Below are 16,452 nucleotides of genomic sequence, written 5' to 3' on the forward strand. Positions count from 1 at the left end.
TCATGGTCCAGACAGAGCTGAACGCTACAAATAGATGGGCAAGCTATGGCAAATGTGTTACAATTCCACATCACAGCAATTCGTGTGCTCAGAAAACACAATATCCCTGGCCAGAACAGACCCCCTACTTCAGGAAAGACATGTCAGACATTTACCACCATAATACGGACAACTGTGTGTTTATCGTGCAATAAACCAATAATCCGGAAAAGTCCTCCAGGTGCCCAATCCCAGACTGTGAGTCAAAGCCCTCCTCCTGCCCCCACCATAGTCACAGAGATGTTTAAACAACCCCCTGGGCAGTTTTAAAAGTAACTCATGCTGAATGAGCTCTTTTTCGTTTGTCTTCTACACACCAAGGCAGAAACAGGGCTGCCAACTAGCTGAATTATTATTTTTAATTAACTGTGCAGTTTTAATTGATTAATTGAACAATTAAGAGATTAAAATCTCAATACTAAGCAATAATTATCACCACCTTTCCCCCAAGGAGCCTCCCAGATACCCCACACCCTGAAAAGCTTGGCTGTCTATTTTGCCTCCACTGAAGGAAGGGTTCCACATATCCAGGTGGGAGCTCCCACAATTCAATACCTTCCCATTATACCTCGTTTGCTATATTCTCCCTGTTTGTATCAGCTGCCAACATGCGGCTAAAATATACTCAGCACTGAAGCGTATCTTCAAAATGTATCTGTTTGCCTGGAAGAATACCACAGACTTCAGAAAACCAGAAAAATGATTGCACCAAAAATGAATTCGGTGGCGTTTCAGCTGCGAAACCACGAAACCCCAATTGCTGGGAAGCAGCAACACTAGCCCAGAGTTGGCACAATATATTTTGCTGCCCGAGGTGAAGCAGCAAGTGGCACCCGTCCCACCTCAAGCCACACTACATCTCAGGCTGGAAATGTTATGTTTACACCCGAGGCAGCAAATCCCAAAAGCAACCCCTATAGCAGGAAAAATATAATAAGGGGAAAAACAAAATTTGAGAATTTGCTGCCCTTGCATGACATACACAACCAGCTGCCTGAGGTGGTGGCCCTACTCTGTGCAATGGCAGGGCTGGCCCTGCCTGCCTCCAACAAGAATGGCTGCTGCACTTCGGTCAGTATAGGGAAGAGGTCTGGTGTCCTGGATAGCAAGCGGATAGTGCCTTTAGAAGCAATACTAGTTGTCAAGTTACTCCCTGTGCCATTTTGAAATGGCTTATATGTACACGCCCCGCCCCAATGTTTAGGGGTCCTCCCCACAATCCCGCTGCCACTGAAGGCTGTGTTCCCCTTTTGCACTGCTCAAGGAAACACTTCCTACAAATGAAGAACACCACCACTAACCCCAGCCATACCAAGACTATCCCCAGCCCAGTTCCATAATGTGGAGCTGGCCAGCAAATGTGTAGGACTAGGAGATCGCCTGAAGCAGCTGGCAGATGAGGCAGTGAGCTTAAAAGGGGCGCTCAGTGCACTGAGGACATTGAATGGTGGCCAAGGGATAAGGGGCCCCTATCTGACGAATTAGTGCCCGGGGCATGTGAGGGTGCCAAGTCAGCACCTTGCAGGTAAAGCCATACCTTGGAAGTCGAACAGAATCTGTTCCGGAAGTCCATTCGACTTCCAAAATGTTTGAAAATCAAATCTTCCTGCAGCCAACCAGAAGCCACAAAAGCCCCATTGGACGTTCGGGTTCCAAAAAGTGGAACGATCACTTCTGGGTATGCAGCGTTCGGGAGCCAAAACATCCAAGTTCCAGGGCATTCAGGATCCAAGGTACGACGGTATTTGACAACCATTGTCGGCTGCTGGTATCATAGCTCATGCCCAGCTGCCATATGCCTGCAGACCTAGCAGCCCCTATATCTCTGCTGCCACATCCCTCTGGTAAAGGCATCTAGCTCGCCGGCCCTTTGGTAATCCCTCATTGGTGGCAGCCTCTTACTCCCCAATGTATCACTTCACCAGTTACTACTGGCTGGATAAAAGCATCATGAAATAACCCCAGTTTTGCAGGACCCTACATTCCTATGTGCATACAGTCCCTGCCAAAAACTTCAAATGTTCCTTCCTCCCACCAGGCAAGATAATCAGCACAGAAAATGATATTGTCTTGAGGCCCTTTCTGTCTCTGCTCTGCCTCCAGCCACCGGGCTGCCTTCCCACCTTTTAGCCCAGGAGAACTTCATCTGCATTGCCCCGCAGAAACAGGGATGACAGAGAGAGAGAGAGAGAGAGAGAGAGAGAGAGAGAGAGAGAGAGAGAGAACGAACAACAGGGCAGCACCCAGGGTCCCAGCAGACCAAGAGCTGCACCTCATATTATGGATTTCCAATACAAAAACAACTTCCATGTAAGAAATCACAGGCAGGCAGCATGTAGATGTAACCGCATACACTCAGAAGCCACGAAGCCACAACCAGGACAAAAAGCTTGCACATGCAACGCATGGCAACCCATCTGTGGATTTTAATGCTATAGTTGTGACTTCCTTTAAGCAGGGAATCTGCAACATGTGAAATAACCCACAGAGAAGAGGAAGAGAATTGCTGATTTCACCAGAGCTGTTTTTTTAAAAAAAATGTAACCAAGTATTAATGGATTCTCAATAAAGTAACAGGTCCCATTCTATGTCTAATTATCTCATGAACACCAGGAAGCTGGATACTTACATTCCGAAAAATAAATACTCCACAACATTTTCTAATGATTTGGAAATATTGATCATCAATAAACAACAGCCCTCTCTCCCTTTTCGAATCAGAAAGCAACAGGACTCCCTTACCTGCTGGGCTCGGTCCCTGATTCAGAATAGCTGGTATCAGGAGAAAAATGAGCGAGAGGAAGCCAGTTCCGTCCTAGTGTTCCAATCTCCAAAGCTGCTGGATTTTTTGTTGAGTTCACACTTCCGACCCCTCGGCTGCTTCCCTCTTCCAGGCACTGTCTTGCTCTGCCAAAGAAACTGTGTTACTTGTTTTGACTTGAGTCAGAGGGGAGGGGCAGGTGAGCAATACCTTTTCAGCCACAGTGGAATCAGCACAGCCAAATCCTTCCAGGCACAGAAGGACAAGCCAACACATGGCACCAAAGGGGAGGGACTAGAGGGACAGCCTCTTTCAGGAATCCCTCCCTCGCCCCTGAACTGATCCTTAAGAAAAAGAGAAAGCAGCAGTATGTTTGCTTTCACTGCAGCCAGATCCAGACCAACACACAGGCATTGCATACCCAAAATTAATTTGATTCCACACTTATAACTCATTGCAATATAAACATACTCTGAGCCCTCCGATGATAAGTAATGAGATCATTAGTATTTGGATACCAGATGTTGCTACACTTCAGAAAGCTCAGGGGCCACTTTTTATAACACTGTTTTGTACTTGGTACTGAGGGTAAAACTACTATGCATTACATTCAAACACATTTAACAATACCCTGACAGCTGCTGCTGCTGCTGCTGCTACTACAACTGCTACTACAACGGTACCTCGGGTTAAGTACTTAATTCGTTCCGGAGGTCCGTTCTTAATCTGAAACTGTTCTTAACCTGAAGCACCACTTTAGTTAATGGGGCTTCCTGCTGCTGCCGCGCTGCCGAAGCACGATTTCTGTTCTCATCCTGAAGCAAAGTTCTTAACTCGAGATACTATTTCTGGGTTAGCGGAGTCTGTAACCTGAAGCGTCTGTAACCCGAGGTACCACTGTATTAAGGAAAAACAACTTAGGGAAGATGGTGGTCTGCAGCAGTAAAAGAGGGGTGCTTTCCTCTCCCCACATCTGCCACTATTTCACTGCCCCTCCTTCCCTTCCCCTGCAATACATTTTCCTCTCCACTGTTTTTAATTCCTGATCATGTTTACCTTTGCAAGCAAGGAAAACAGCCTTTGGGCAGAAATTGCAGTGAGAAAGAAGTAGGCAGGGGAAGGGTCAAGCCCCCCTTCCTCCCACAGCTGTTTCAAACTTGGGGGGGGGGCGGAGTGCTCTTGTGCTCAGGTCCTGCTTGTCTCCCACAAGCATCTGGCAGGCCATTGGGATGCTGACTTAGATGGGGCACTGGCCTGATCCAGCCTGCTCAAGGTGCGACTGAGGGCAGAAGCTGTGTGGGTCCAGCTGCATTTCCCTTTGGACAGCACAGCAAATAAGAGGGGGGGTGTGGGTGTGTGGGGGGTGCATCACAGCTAATTCAAAGGCACAAAGAGGAGGGCATTTGCTATCATTTTTCAAACCCACTGGTTATACCGTCCCCAGTCAGTCTCAAAAGCCTCACTACTTCTACACAGAAGCTGCCTTGCAGCCTGTGCTGACATGGAGAAAGTGAAGCGCTGATGAAGAGACGTTGCTTGGAGACCATTTTTAAGACACCTGCTCCAGTAGTGTACTTCAGAATAGGGCGCAGAAAATCAAGTTGTTTCCTATATTGCCAAAACCCAATCGTTCTCTGTGCAGCTGTTTCCTCACTTGTTCCCAACCAAACATCAGAAGCAACAAATAGTTATTTGAGCATAGATTCCCCATACTGCCCTTTGGAAACAAGCTGCTATTACAGTCTGGGCTCCTTGTTTTCATACCCAACGCTTAACCACTAGTGGGATCTGCGGGTAGATGTTCCATAGTGGTAGTTGAACTCCAGGGGGAGGTTCACAGTAAGTATTCTCAGACCCTGGGTGCTCAATAAAGGCTTACCCAGGCTAGTTATTGGAAACTCCAATATAAGCAGGCTTCCTGTTGCAGCTGAAACTTGTTTGAGAAACAATACCTTCCTAGGTCTTTGCATGCTTTGATATCTTGGTTGCTCTTTGGTTCTGGCTTGCTTGTTGATTCTGCCTCCCAGTTTTTCCTACAGTCCTGATTTGCTTTTCAGCCCTAAGGTGTGGCTTCTTCTTGACCCAGCCAACTTCCTGTCTTGTTTCTTAACCCTGCTTCCCAGTTTGTTCTTTGGTTCTGATGACTTAGTTCTACGGTTCTTGATTCCCACCTCAGACTGCTGCTCTTGGCTTAGCCCTTACAAGACCACACTGGATAAAATGTGAACCTTGGAACTTTTGAAGACTTCAAAAATTCAGCCAATGGACTCCCTTGGGCAAATTTTGCTTCTCTGCCCCCATCCCCCATCTGCGAAGCAGGAATAACCTGTATTATAGTGTTGGGTGAATAAGATGGTGCTTGCAAAATGATTGCCACTTAGGCATGGTATAAATTAATTTATTTTAATTAAGATTATCAGTCATAACAACTGCTTCCTCTTAGTCCGCTCTGAGCAACTAATTTGCAGTTCAGGCAAACACGCAGAACAGCTCAAAAATCTTACCCTGGAAACTTTACTCACTCTGCTCTACGGGTTACTGAAGAAATGTGTGGTGTTTATTCAGAGGAAGAAACCCTCTGGGCTTGTTTACCACACTTCAAGGTAAAATGCCAAAGTATATTTGTGGTAATCTTCCCTTCAACTCTGACCGTCATACAATACGGCCACTGATTAGGCTTATCAGTAATCTATCTATATACTGTGGAGTTGTGGGAGCAGCTGTAGAGTTAAGACAGCTGGCTTTTTCCATATTATATCATTATAAAGCCTGAAAATTCTGCTCATTGTAAGTGTGAAGAATCTGTCTCACGAGGGGTATAATGTAACAGACAAACTGAAGCTCAATCAAGGCAAGATGGAGGTTCTGGCAGAGGATCTTTTCACGGAATCCAGCCCATTCTGAATGGAGTTGCAGTCCCCTCTTAAGGAGCAAATTTCCAACTTGGAAGCACGTCCGAGTCCACCACGGCTTCTGAATTGACAAGTGACAGCTGTGGCCAAGGGTGCTTTTCCACAATATTGGGGATGTGCCAGCTGCAAATTGTCCTGAGGAAGGCAGACTTTGCCACAGTCACACGTACTAATGTAACGCACTTTACATGGTGCTGCCTTGCTGAGGCAGATCAGCATGAGCATTTGTAATTGCCAGACAGAACTATTCTGTTTCTCCTCTCCCTACATTCTGTTCTGGGGGGTTCTCATGACTCTCCAAAGTGGATTTGGGGGGAAGTGGGGGAAGCCCCATTGCACTAGCAGGAGCCTTAGCTCTGGCAAAGTGGGCAGAACAATGAATGTAATTTTTACCTTTGTATAGTACGCTAGTTTCGACACACACATCTCCCTCTCTCCTCCATTTAGGCAAGCGATAATCAGTCTGAGAGCTCAAGGGCACATTGCAGCCCAGCCAAAAAACACTCAAGGAGGGTGTGAGGTAAAGCCGGTGGGTGGTATTGCCTGGAAAGAGCCCTAAGGGATGGAGGGATCCAGATTACCACATTTGGCCCCTGGGCCTGAAATAAGCAGCAAACACATACTACAATCTCATATATTATGCTCACTTGCAACATGCTGCACTCAACTGCCCCATTATCTTTCTACCCCAAATGCCCCAATTCATGCATATGTCACCCTAACTGCACCTTTTTGGGGAAACAGTGGGTGCCACCAGCCAGCTAGGTATTTGGCTGCAGATACAGACAAGGGATGCAGGTGGCGCTGTGGGTGAAACCACAGAGCCTAGGACTTGCCGATCAGAAGGTCGGCAGTTCGAATCCCCACGATGGGGTGAGCTCCCATTGCTCAGGAAGGTAAACGGCGTTTCCGTGCACTGCTCTGGTTCACCAGAAGCGGCTTAGTCATGCTGGCCAGTAAAGCGAGATGAGCGCTGCAACCCCAGAGTAGTCCGCGACTGGACCTAATGGTCAGGGGTCCCTTTACCTTTACCTTTACAGACAAGGCTGCCGGGTGACTAAGAACTTTCAAACCTTTACGGAAGGTGTAGTATGTTCTTTCTTTATCAGAGGGTATTACATCTCCAATGGACAAGGCCACACAATTTGATATACAGCATCTGAAGAGGTTTATTCCACTCGGATGCTCTAAAGACAGTGTGCAAACCAAGTTCTGAAAGCACCAGCCGACAGAACGCATCATTTCAAAGAAACAGTCAGCGACTAATCTAATCACCCATTGTGTACCTATTTAGAGACAGTGACTGATGCATGACTTTTGCCTTTTCTGGTGATGGTGTGAAGATTTCCTGGATCACGCAGACAGATCCAGACAGCAAGCAGAGAAAGAAAGGCCCAGCACATGGCCAGGGATGGATCATCATCTTTTTGCCAGACAGAATTTGAAAGTTTTGTCTAGGTGCAAAACTGGACAGGCCCTGCCACACAGCAGGGTGATGTGTGTTCAGACAGCATCACGGGAGGCGGGGGTGACCATTAAAGTCTGGAACTGGTGTCTGGAGAGCACAGCAAGACTTTTATAAGTGTTTGCTAGGGATGGAGGAGAAATAATTTTTCAAAAGCACTTTAATGAGGAACTACCAAATCAGCGCCTCTTGAACTCAGGGCTCATGCAGACTTCCTTCTGCACTGCACTTTCCAGGCACAGGTCTGCACTTTAAAGCTCCATTATCTGAGCAGGGTTTTTGTTTTTGTTTGCCTTGGCTCTTTCTCTGCGAAATCCCATGCTTTACTGCTGAATCGGAGCAAACAGCCATCCATAGAAAACACAATTGCCAACATGTTTAATAAGAGAAAAATAATTACTAATGTTTGCAAAGGATTGGAAATTTCTTATGGATTTTTTGCGTGAAAGAGAAAATGAACTTGTAATATCTGGATTTGAAAATTGAAAAAAAATACTGGTTTAAAGACTATAGAATGGTTGGATCTTAAAGAAAGAATATCATATGTAGCTGCAGAGAGCCAGAAGTCCTTTTATTTTACTCTCTATCTTTAGTTTTTTCTTTCTTTTCCTTTTTTCTTGCTTTCGCCTTTAGATTTCTCATTTTCTTGTATTTTCTTCCTTCTGACTTAGCTACTTAATCTAAAAAAGAGCAGTTTTATGTTGCAAACAGGCTGTTTAGGTATCACAAATGAGTCACTGGAAACAGGTTTTCCACCACCCTCCGATTTCCCTTGGAAAGGATAAATAAAGATTAAATGGGGGAAAATACAGGCCAGCATTTTGATGCCAACAACGTGTGAGTGTTTTGAAAAAAAATGCATGCATGTGTAGCACCCATCAGACAACACTCCCGTGTCTGGAAGCACCCCACAAACACAGCGCAGGATCATCTGCTCTCTGGTCCTAATCTGTTTCTTTATATTTAATATTTGAGTGGGGGGGGTTACGGTGGGGCAACAAGGGAGCAACTGTTTTCGAACACTAGCAAATTGTTTTCTTTTGATGAGAGCGCCAGTGTGGTGCAGCAGTTAGAACGCTGAACCTGGGAGACCAGGGTTCAAATCTCTACTCAGCCGTGAAACCTTGGGCCCTTCCCTATCACTTAACCTAGCCTAGCTCACAGGGTTGCTGTGAGGATAAAATGACTTCCTTGGGGAAAAGGCGGGATACAGACGTAATAATAAATAAATAAAACTGACCTGCAACACAGGCAAAGTTTTTTCCCAAGATGTAGTGATGAGAAATGCTCCAAAGCAGCTTGCTGGGTGAAGTGGATTGATTATGCTAGATTCCTGGCAGGTGGGATGCTCTTGGCTTACTGGGAAGAAGTGAGGTGAGGAGGTCAGTAGAGTGCTAATAAATAATAATAATAATAATAATAATAATAATAATAATAATATATTTATACCCTGCCCATCTTGCTGGGTTTTCCCATCCACTCTGTGCAGCTCCCAACAGAATATTAAAAACACAATAAAACATCAAACATTAAAAACTTCCCTAAACAAGGCTGCCTTCAGATGTCTTCTAAAAGTCAGATAGTTGTTAATTTCCTTGACATCTGATGGGAGGGTGTTCCACAGGGTGGGCGCCACCACCAAGAAGGCCCTCTACCTGGCAAACACATCAATGCCACCAATTTGGCATTCCAGCAGGTGCATTTGTACCAATCCACCCTTTGTGCAGGTAAATAATAGAGACCCTCCTGCCAGGAACTTAGCATGGCAGCTCCACCTCACCTGGCTAGCCATTTCTAGAAATGCTTCACTCTCTTGAATGTTTGCTGGGAACGCAGGTGTTAAAGGCAAAGGAGTTTTTGCAGGAAAAAGGTGGTAAGCATACGCAAGAAAAGGCCCCAGAAGTAAACTGTTTGTCCAGTATGTACTGATAAGCTGATCCGCCCCTGGCAATTTTCACTTCCCAAGTGCTTAAAGGAGCATCTGGAAACAATGCCTGGGATCTAACCACCTCCTGATGAAACCAAGTCAAGGTCTTCTGAAAATGACTTAGATAACCTCCAACTCTGCTTCTTCTCTTTGATTCTTCTCAAAGAATGAAAAGGCAAGGTTGTGCAACAAACAAGCTAGAGAACTTCTATTTAATCCATGGCAAATAAACAGGCAAGGGTGCTATGCATATAGTAGGAATGGGTTTATATGTGTATTTCCAGTCCAGGACATTTTTGCACATTGCAACGATCTGCAAATTTCTTTTTGACTTCCTCTCAAAAGCAGGTAAATACATACTTTGATGCATATTTAAATGTGTATTTTCTCTCAAAATATGATTTAAATGTATAGATACATTCTTATTGCAAAATATGTATCTAAATGCATTTTTTAAAATATTTAAACCAACCTTCCTCAACGTGTAGACTCCAGATATCTTGGACACTGGAGGATCCACTTTATATTACCAGAAACCAGGTAAAAACTCATGTTAAAAAAAAAGATATTTAAAGGCTGATGTCATTTTTTATGTTGTGATGCTGCTAATTATGTTTTTTTATGTGCTGTATGATAATTATTTTTAATGTTTCTGCTTATAATGTACAGTATTATGTTTCATATTGCTTATCTTTTGTTGCAAACTGTCCTGTGGTTAATAAATAAAACACTCATCAGCACAAATATTCATTCCAATATTTGGTGTATAGCTAAGCTCCAATCTGCATATTAGGCAAAGAGATACAGATCAGGTAGAAAAATCTGCAGACTGAATTCCTCAAGCACTTTCTGTTTCTACTACTGTATTTGCATTATTTGAATAATTATACTTGTGCCAGTAGAGGTCGCTAGTATGCAGCATCTTCCATTCCTCCCGCCCTGTCCCCAGCAAGTAAGAAATGTGGGGTTAGATTATGCTTATTACTCCAGTGAGGGTGGGGCTGTGGGTTAAGCCACAGAGCCTAGGGCATGGGTAGGCAAACTAAGGCCTGGGGGCCGCATCTGGCCCAATTGCCTTCTAAATCTGGCCCATGGACGGTCCAGGAATCAGCGTGTTTTTACATGAGTAGAATGTGTCCTTTTATTTAAAATGCATCTCTGGGTTATTTGTGGGGCATAGGTATTCATTCTTTTTTCCCCCTTCAAAATATAGTCCGGCCCCCCACAAGGTCTGAGGGACAGTGGACCGGCCCCTTGATGAAAAGGTTTGCTGACCCCTGGCCTAGGGCTTGCCTATCAGAAGGTCGGCGGTTTGGCGGTTCGAATCCCCACGACGGGGTGAGCTCCAGCACATCAAAGTGCAAGTAGACAAATAGGTACCACTCTGGTAAGAAGGTAAACGGCGTTTCCGTGCGCTGCTCTGGTTCGCCAGAAGTGACTTAGTCATGCTGGCCACATGACCCGGAAGCTGTATGCTGGCTCCCTTGGCCAATAAAGCAAGATGAGCGCCACAACCCCAGAGTTATCCGCGACTGGACCTAATGGTCAGTCCCTGTATCTTTATTACTCCTGGACAGGTGGTGAATGCCTTCTACTGTGATGATAACCTATATGTTTTGGCCTTGGAGTGGGTGGGAGGGTGAGGGAGGCTGGGAGTGGCAATTGCTCCTCGCAATTTGGTAGACTTTTCTATTGGTCTGACCAATATATTCACTCCACTTACTTTTAAGAGAACAGAATCTTGGTGAACTGATAGGCCAAACTACACATTACATTAAATGTGCGACTGCATTTTATGTATTTCTAAAACAGCAATTCCGGGCGTCCTCCATCAAGATTGTAAGGCGAAGGGATTTTAAAGCCTTTCCTCTCTAAGCCAGTCCCAAGAGCAGCTTACTTCCTACAGTAAATAATTTTTTTTGGTGGGGGAGGGAGGGAATAGGGTTGCCACCCATCCCTAGAAAAAGGGAATCACCCCATTTTTGGACAAAAGTGTCCTTGTCCTGTCTTGCTTAAGCAAGATAAAACATTGTTTCTTTATGCAACGACTGCAGCAAGAATATTATTGACCCAAAGAAGGAAGCAGGAAGAGATTCTGACGAAAGAACAGTGGCAGATGAAGCTAATGGACTATGCCGAATTGGCAAAATTAACTGGGAAGATTCAGAATCAGCAGGACCAGATCTTTCTGAAAGACTGGAATAATTTTTTGTTGTATTTGAAAGACAATTGTAAACAATTAACATCACTAAGTAGGGCTACAAGAAGTTTTGTAGGGTCAAATTTATCAATTATTATCAAGTATGATTTTTAATTGATTTATTTAAGATTAGGATTTAAAGATAATAATAATAACAAAATGCAATATTGGAGCATAAATAAGAAAACCATTAGTAGAGGAGGAAAGTCTAAGGCCAAGATGGTCAATTGGTCTTTATGTGTATATATATATATATATATATATATGTTTTCGTAGATTTTCACGGGTACAGGAATGCAGGTTTTGGTGTCCTCGGGTGTCTTCCCGTGTAAAAGTTGGGGTGTCTAGGCGACGTTTCGACGAGGTCTCACTCGTCATCTTCAGGCTGGTGCTTTCGGCTTCTTGTTACTGGAACTTTTACACGGGAAGACACCCGAGGACACCAAAACCTGCATATATATATATATATATATATATATATGCAGGTTTTGGTGTCTTCGGGTGTCTTCCCGTGTAAGAGTTGGGGTGTCTAGGCGACGTTTCGACGAGGTCTCACTCGTCATCTTCAGGCTGGTGCTAAAGCAACTAATCCACACTTAATGACCCACCTAAGTGGTACTCAGAATATCACTCAAGAAATCACTCAAGATATCCCTCAAGTAATTAAGGAACAAAAGAAGAAAAGGCACACTAACCTGGGAACTTCCTCTCTGCCCAGAACGTTGGAGGCTATACACCACACCCCCTCAACAGTATTTATAGGAACTCAAACACTGAGATCCTGCTCTGTTCCAGTAACAAGAAGCCGAAAGCACCAGCCTGAAGATGACGAGTGAGACCTCGTCGAAACGTCGCCTAGACACCCCAACTCTTACACGGGAAGACACCCGAAGACACCAAAACCTGCATTCCTGTACCCGTGAAAATCTACGAAAGCATATATATATATATATATGTGTGTGTGTGTGTGTGTGTGTGTGTGTATATATATATAATTTTTATTAGGGTTTTCAAAAAGTTTTTTAGACAAACACAACAACAAACAGACACAACACACAACACACACACAACAAATATAGTTTTAAAATCTTAATTTCTTAACCACTTTCCTGGACTTCCCCCACCTCCCCTTCTTGCATCCCTATTCCAATAATTAACTCAACAAGTTCTTATCCCCAAATTATCCCTTATTAACATTTTACTTAAATTATCTTAATTTATCGAATTTAAACTTCTAAACCTCATTTCAATACATAACATTTACCCCTTTTTCTAAGGTCGACCCAAGTTCCCTTTCACGAGTTTCCCAATTTTTATAATTGTTACCCATCAACTTATCCAATAAAAACATATAATTATACCCCTTTGGATTCCAAAATCTCCCCACCCCCTTTCCCGGTTTTGCTCTCCAAAAATTGTCTTTCAGTCCATCAGTTCTCAGCCTGGGTCTATCACGTCCGAGGCCCTTAAGTCTCTTTCAGTCCCTTTCAGCCGGTTTTGTTGACATTCCGTCATGTTGAACATCAAGTCTCGGAGCAGCTTTGACCCACTAGGGTCTGTATTTTTTCCAACCAGGCCTCCATATTCAAAGAAAAGGTCCAGATCCTGTTTCTTGGTCTTTTCAGATGCCAATGTCCCAAATATCCCAAATGCTTCAATTTTCACCTTTATCGAATTTGTAATCCAAAGGTCTTTCGGACTCCCCATAGGAGAGAGTCCCCAATCTTCATTCTCCATTTCATACCAAGTTTTCATCATCCGAACCTTGCTTTCCTTAACTTCCATCCTGACAGGCCTCTGGTTGTCCTTCTCCACCTGCCGCATTTCAGCTCCTCCATTCGACTCCTCTAAAACAACACAAATTTCTTCTTTTCCTGCTGCAGATTCTTCTTGAATCAGATCCTCACCGATTTCAGCAGAGTTGTTTACTTTAGAATTCAAGGTTATAAGATTTGTAGCCATAACATCACTCAGCTCTTGCAATATTCCCAGGAAATGAAACACTCTATCCAACTCTGCCTGTACTTTTCCATCTGCAGCCATTGTAGTATCTCAAACCCCCTCTAGAGGGATTCTGGTTACAGTATCCAACAATCAGGTTATTTTGTTCTTATTTCTTATTTCCAAAAGCTTAAAGTCCAATATAACAAAGATAACCGGTAGAGATAGCACAAAGCCAAATTTCCTGACTTTGGCAGCTCATTTGACAGCTGTCAAACTATTTAAATCCTCCACAGGCTCACTCTCGGGTCGCTCCCGGATCCGGGGGGGGGGGGGGTTAAACTTCAACTCACACAGTCAATTCTGGTCCTCCAGCACAAAACTTATATAGCCAAATCGTGGAATTAAAATTTTTTATCTCAACAAGAGAGAAACAGTCTCACAACCTTAGTTATCTGATTCTTGCTTTTAAAATGCCTGCAAGGGGGGGGGAGGCGGACTTCCTTTTAGCACCTCCCCCGGTCGTACCGAATTCAATTAAAGGAAATTTTTAAGTCCAATTTCCGTATTACTCACGGGTTGTTACTTTTAGAGCCCAAATGTTCAAAGAAGAAGTCAGCGCTCTCCGGCCATGGCTCGCGGCTTCACTCCGTAGAAGAAGCGATCCACTCACAGCACCACACCACTCTCCGTCACCGGCTCTGAAGCCTTTAAAAAGGCTTCTTCGCTGGTCGGGGAGGGCGCAAATGGTGCCTGCCGAGTTACCAGGTCCACAGGCTTCCGCGCCGCTGGTTTCTGAGGGTCCCCGCATCGCCGCCGCGGCAGGACCCGTCTTCTACAAAGCCGATTCCCTCTGGGGCTCGGAGGGAATCCGCCATTTGCCGATCGCGCTAACCCGGAAGTCCCCTTTATGTATTATATATAAGATGTATGTCATGTTTAAAAATATTTGGAAAAATTAATAAAAATTATTATATATATTTAAAAAGTATCCTTGTCCTGTTTGGACTTCAAGCCTTTCCCCCATATTTAAGCTCAGCCGGCCCAAAATGGCGGTTGTGTCACTGTGGGTGCGGCTGATGAGGAGCCCAGACCAGTGAGAGCGACAACAGAAGAAGGGGGACAGAGTGACCTTCCTCTTCCTCCCTCTCCCCCTCCTTCCCTTCTCACTGGTTCTCCTCAGCCCCCGCCTGATGGTCTAGCATGGTGTGGGTCTGCCGCTGTTTGGCTCCCTCCGCCATCCCAACCTGACCTCTGCTCTTCCTCTGCGCTCAAGTCTCTTCCAATAACAGCATGGGCGAAAAGCTGGAGCTGTGGCTCAAATTGCTCATGGGAGCTGGCCGGCTAACCCTGGCCCCTGCCCATCTATGTGAGTTGAGGGGAAGAGCGGGGCCAGGGTGGTGAGGGAGGTGGGAGGGTGAATGCAGGGAGCCCCCATCCCAAAGTGTTGGAGGATCTGGCCTCATGAGTGTGTGTGCATGCCTCAACCCCCCAACCTGTGTCTTATTTTGCCTGACTGAAGGTGGCAGCCCTGGGAGGGAGCATGGTATGTTTAGGGGGGAGCGTAATCTGTTCTAACTGCTTTTAATTCTGAATATTAAATTGTTATAACCCACCCTAGGACCTGCTGGTGAAGGGCAGGTAATAAATTTAAAGATAATAACAACTCTTCCCTCTGTGCTGTGGTGCCAATCTTGATCATGCCTCCTTTGGATGCTGGGTTCATTTAACACATAGCTGTCAACGGTTCCCTTTTTTAAAGGGAAATTCCCTTATTCCGAATAGGATTCCTTGCAAGGAAAGGGGAAAGTTGACAGCTATGATTTAATGTAATGTGTCGCCCTATGAGTGTTACTGTAGGGGCTGCTGAGAGAAGTGAAATGGTGATGTTTTCGTTTGTGCTTTAAAAAAGTGACTCTGTAGTTATTTTAACAATGTGGGGGTTCTCAAAGTACAACATAACTGTGCACCCAGTATAAGAACAGAAATGGCCACCAGCCAACTCCATCTGCCACCCACAGTTCACACTTTATATTTCTCCTTGTCAGCATGGACATATGTGTACCTCATGACTCTGGGATGTAGGAGAAAGAACACACTGAACTTTCCCCAATACTTCTGTCAATGGGAAACCATTTTTTGGAATTCCCTAACTTACTCAATGAAAGGGCAACAGTCCTTATGAAAAATAGGAATCATATATTACAGGGCCTGTTAAAATAAATAAAAGGCCCCGCTTGCTTTCTCCTTTGGCTCTTTGTTGAGGTATTTATCCAGCAGCCACAACTGAGCGTTGGAGGATGCATGTGAAACGTTCTGTTTTGAACAATCTGTGGAGGTGCCACTGAATAAAGAATCTGTTGATCTGCAAACAGCGACCTCTTCTTTTGAGCTTTGTATGCCTGTCTCTGAGAATTGGGCTGTCTTCTTAAGCCAGCTATTCCTCCCCTCCCTTTCAAGCTTCCCCTTGCCAAAGGAAACACTGTACAAAATAACCTGTGTTACATTGCGCTTTCCGGAGAGGCTTCCCAGCCACACTATGAGGAGGAAGTTTATCATAAATACTCCAATCATCCCTCTTGGCTCTCCTCCCAAAGAGCCATGTCCCATCTTCCCTTCTCCCAGGCTCTGTCGGCTTCGACAGCCACGCAGGAGGGAACACCACAACACTGAAGGGATTCATTTCGCTCTCTCCGCTGGCTGCCAGACGTGCCCTCCGAAAATAAAGAACACTGAAGGACAAATGTCCTTTTAGTGCCCCCTGCATGCAAGCCATCCATCATCCCATCAAGGCCGGGAGGAGAGGCCAACTTCTCTGCTCCAGAGAGATAAAGGCCACTGCAGTTGCCTACTTCCCATCCTGCATGGAACCTGCAACATTCCACCCACCAACCAAGCCGATTTCACACTAGCAGAGCTTTGATGAATTGCTGTCCCCCATGCAACAGGAGCTTCAGAATTGATGGTGAAGACTTTCAGCAACTGAGGGAGTGGGGAGAGAAGCCTCAGTCTGCACATGGATCTCAAGGGACTGTCATACTGCGCCTTAGTGCCGATGCTCCAGTGCTCTGTAGGCAAAGGTTTCTGTGTGCATGATACAGGGTGGAAAAGCTGGGATAGGGTGCGAAGAAGTGAAGGTGGTGGTCTGATCTGAGAAATCTGGGTTTCAAGTCTCATCTCTTGCAAAACTGTTTTGTGGGTGAACTG

At 45.0% G+C, this 16,452-nt stretch overlaps 1 protein-coding gene and 1 long non-coding RNA gene across 5 annotated transcripts in view; both read right to left on the reverse strand.

Moving 5' to 3' along the window:
• Nucleotides 1–8,527, reverse strand: part of INAVA (innate immunity activator) — a 32,963-nt gene extending 24,436 nt beyond the window's left edge. For 2 of the 4 annotated variants that reach the window (XM_083509393.1, XM_083509390.1), the window contains exon 1: nt 2,782–4,535. The gene's annotated coding sequence lies outside the window, so the exon portion shown is untranslated. Of the gene's footprint in view, nt 1–2,781; nt 4,536–8,417 lie in introns of those variants that run through there. The other 2 variants (XM_083509391.1, XM_083509392.1) reach the window with 2 other exon arrangements.
• The window catches only part of LOC310709587, a 479,424-nt gene extending 468,757 nt beyond the window's left edge, over nt 1–10,667 (reverse strand). The window contains exon 1 of the long non-coding RNA XR_014527594.1: nt 10,387–10,667. This is a non-coding gene — a long non-coding RNA (uncharacterized lncRNA). The remainder of the gene's footprint in view (nt 1–10,386) is intronic.
• Between the last annotated feature and the right edge of the window lie 5,785 nt (nt 10,668–16,452).

The sequence above is a fragment of the Podarcis liolepis genome (genome assembly GCF_965112155.1).
Source record: "Podarcis liolepis genome assembly, chromosome: 6".
In the NCBI taxonomy this organism is placed as follows: domain Eukaryota; kingdom Metazoa; phylum Chordata; class Lepidosauria; order Squamata; family Lacertidae; genus Podarcis; species Podarcis liolepis.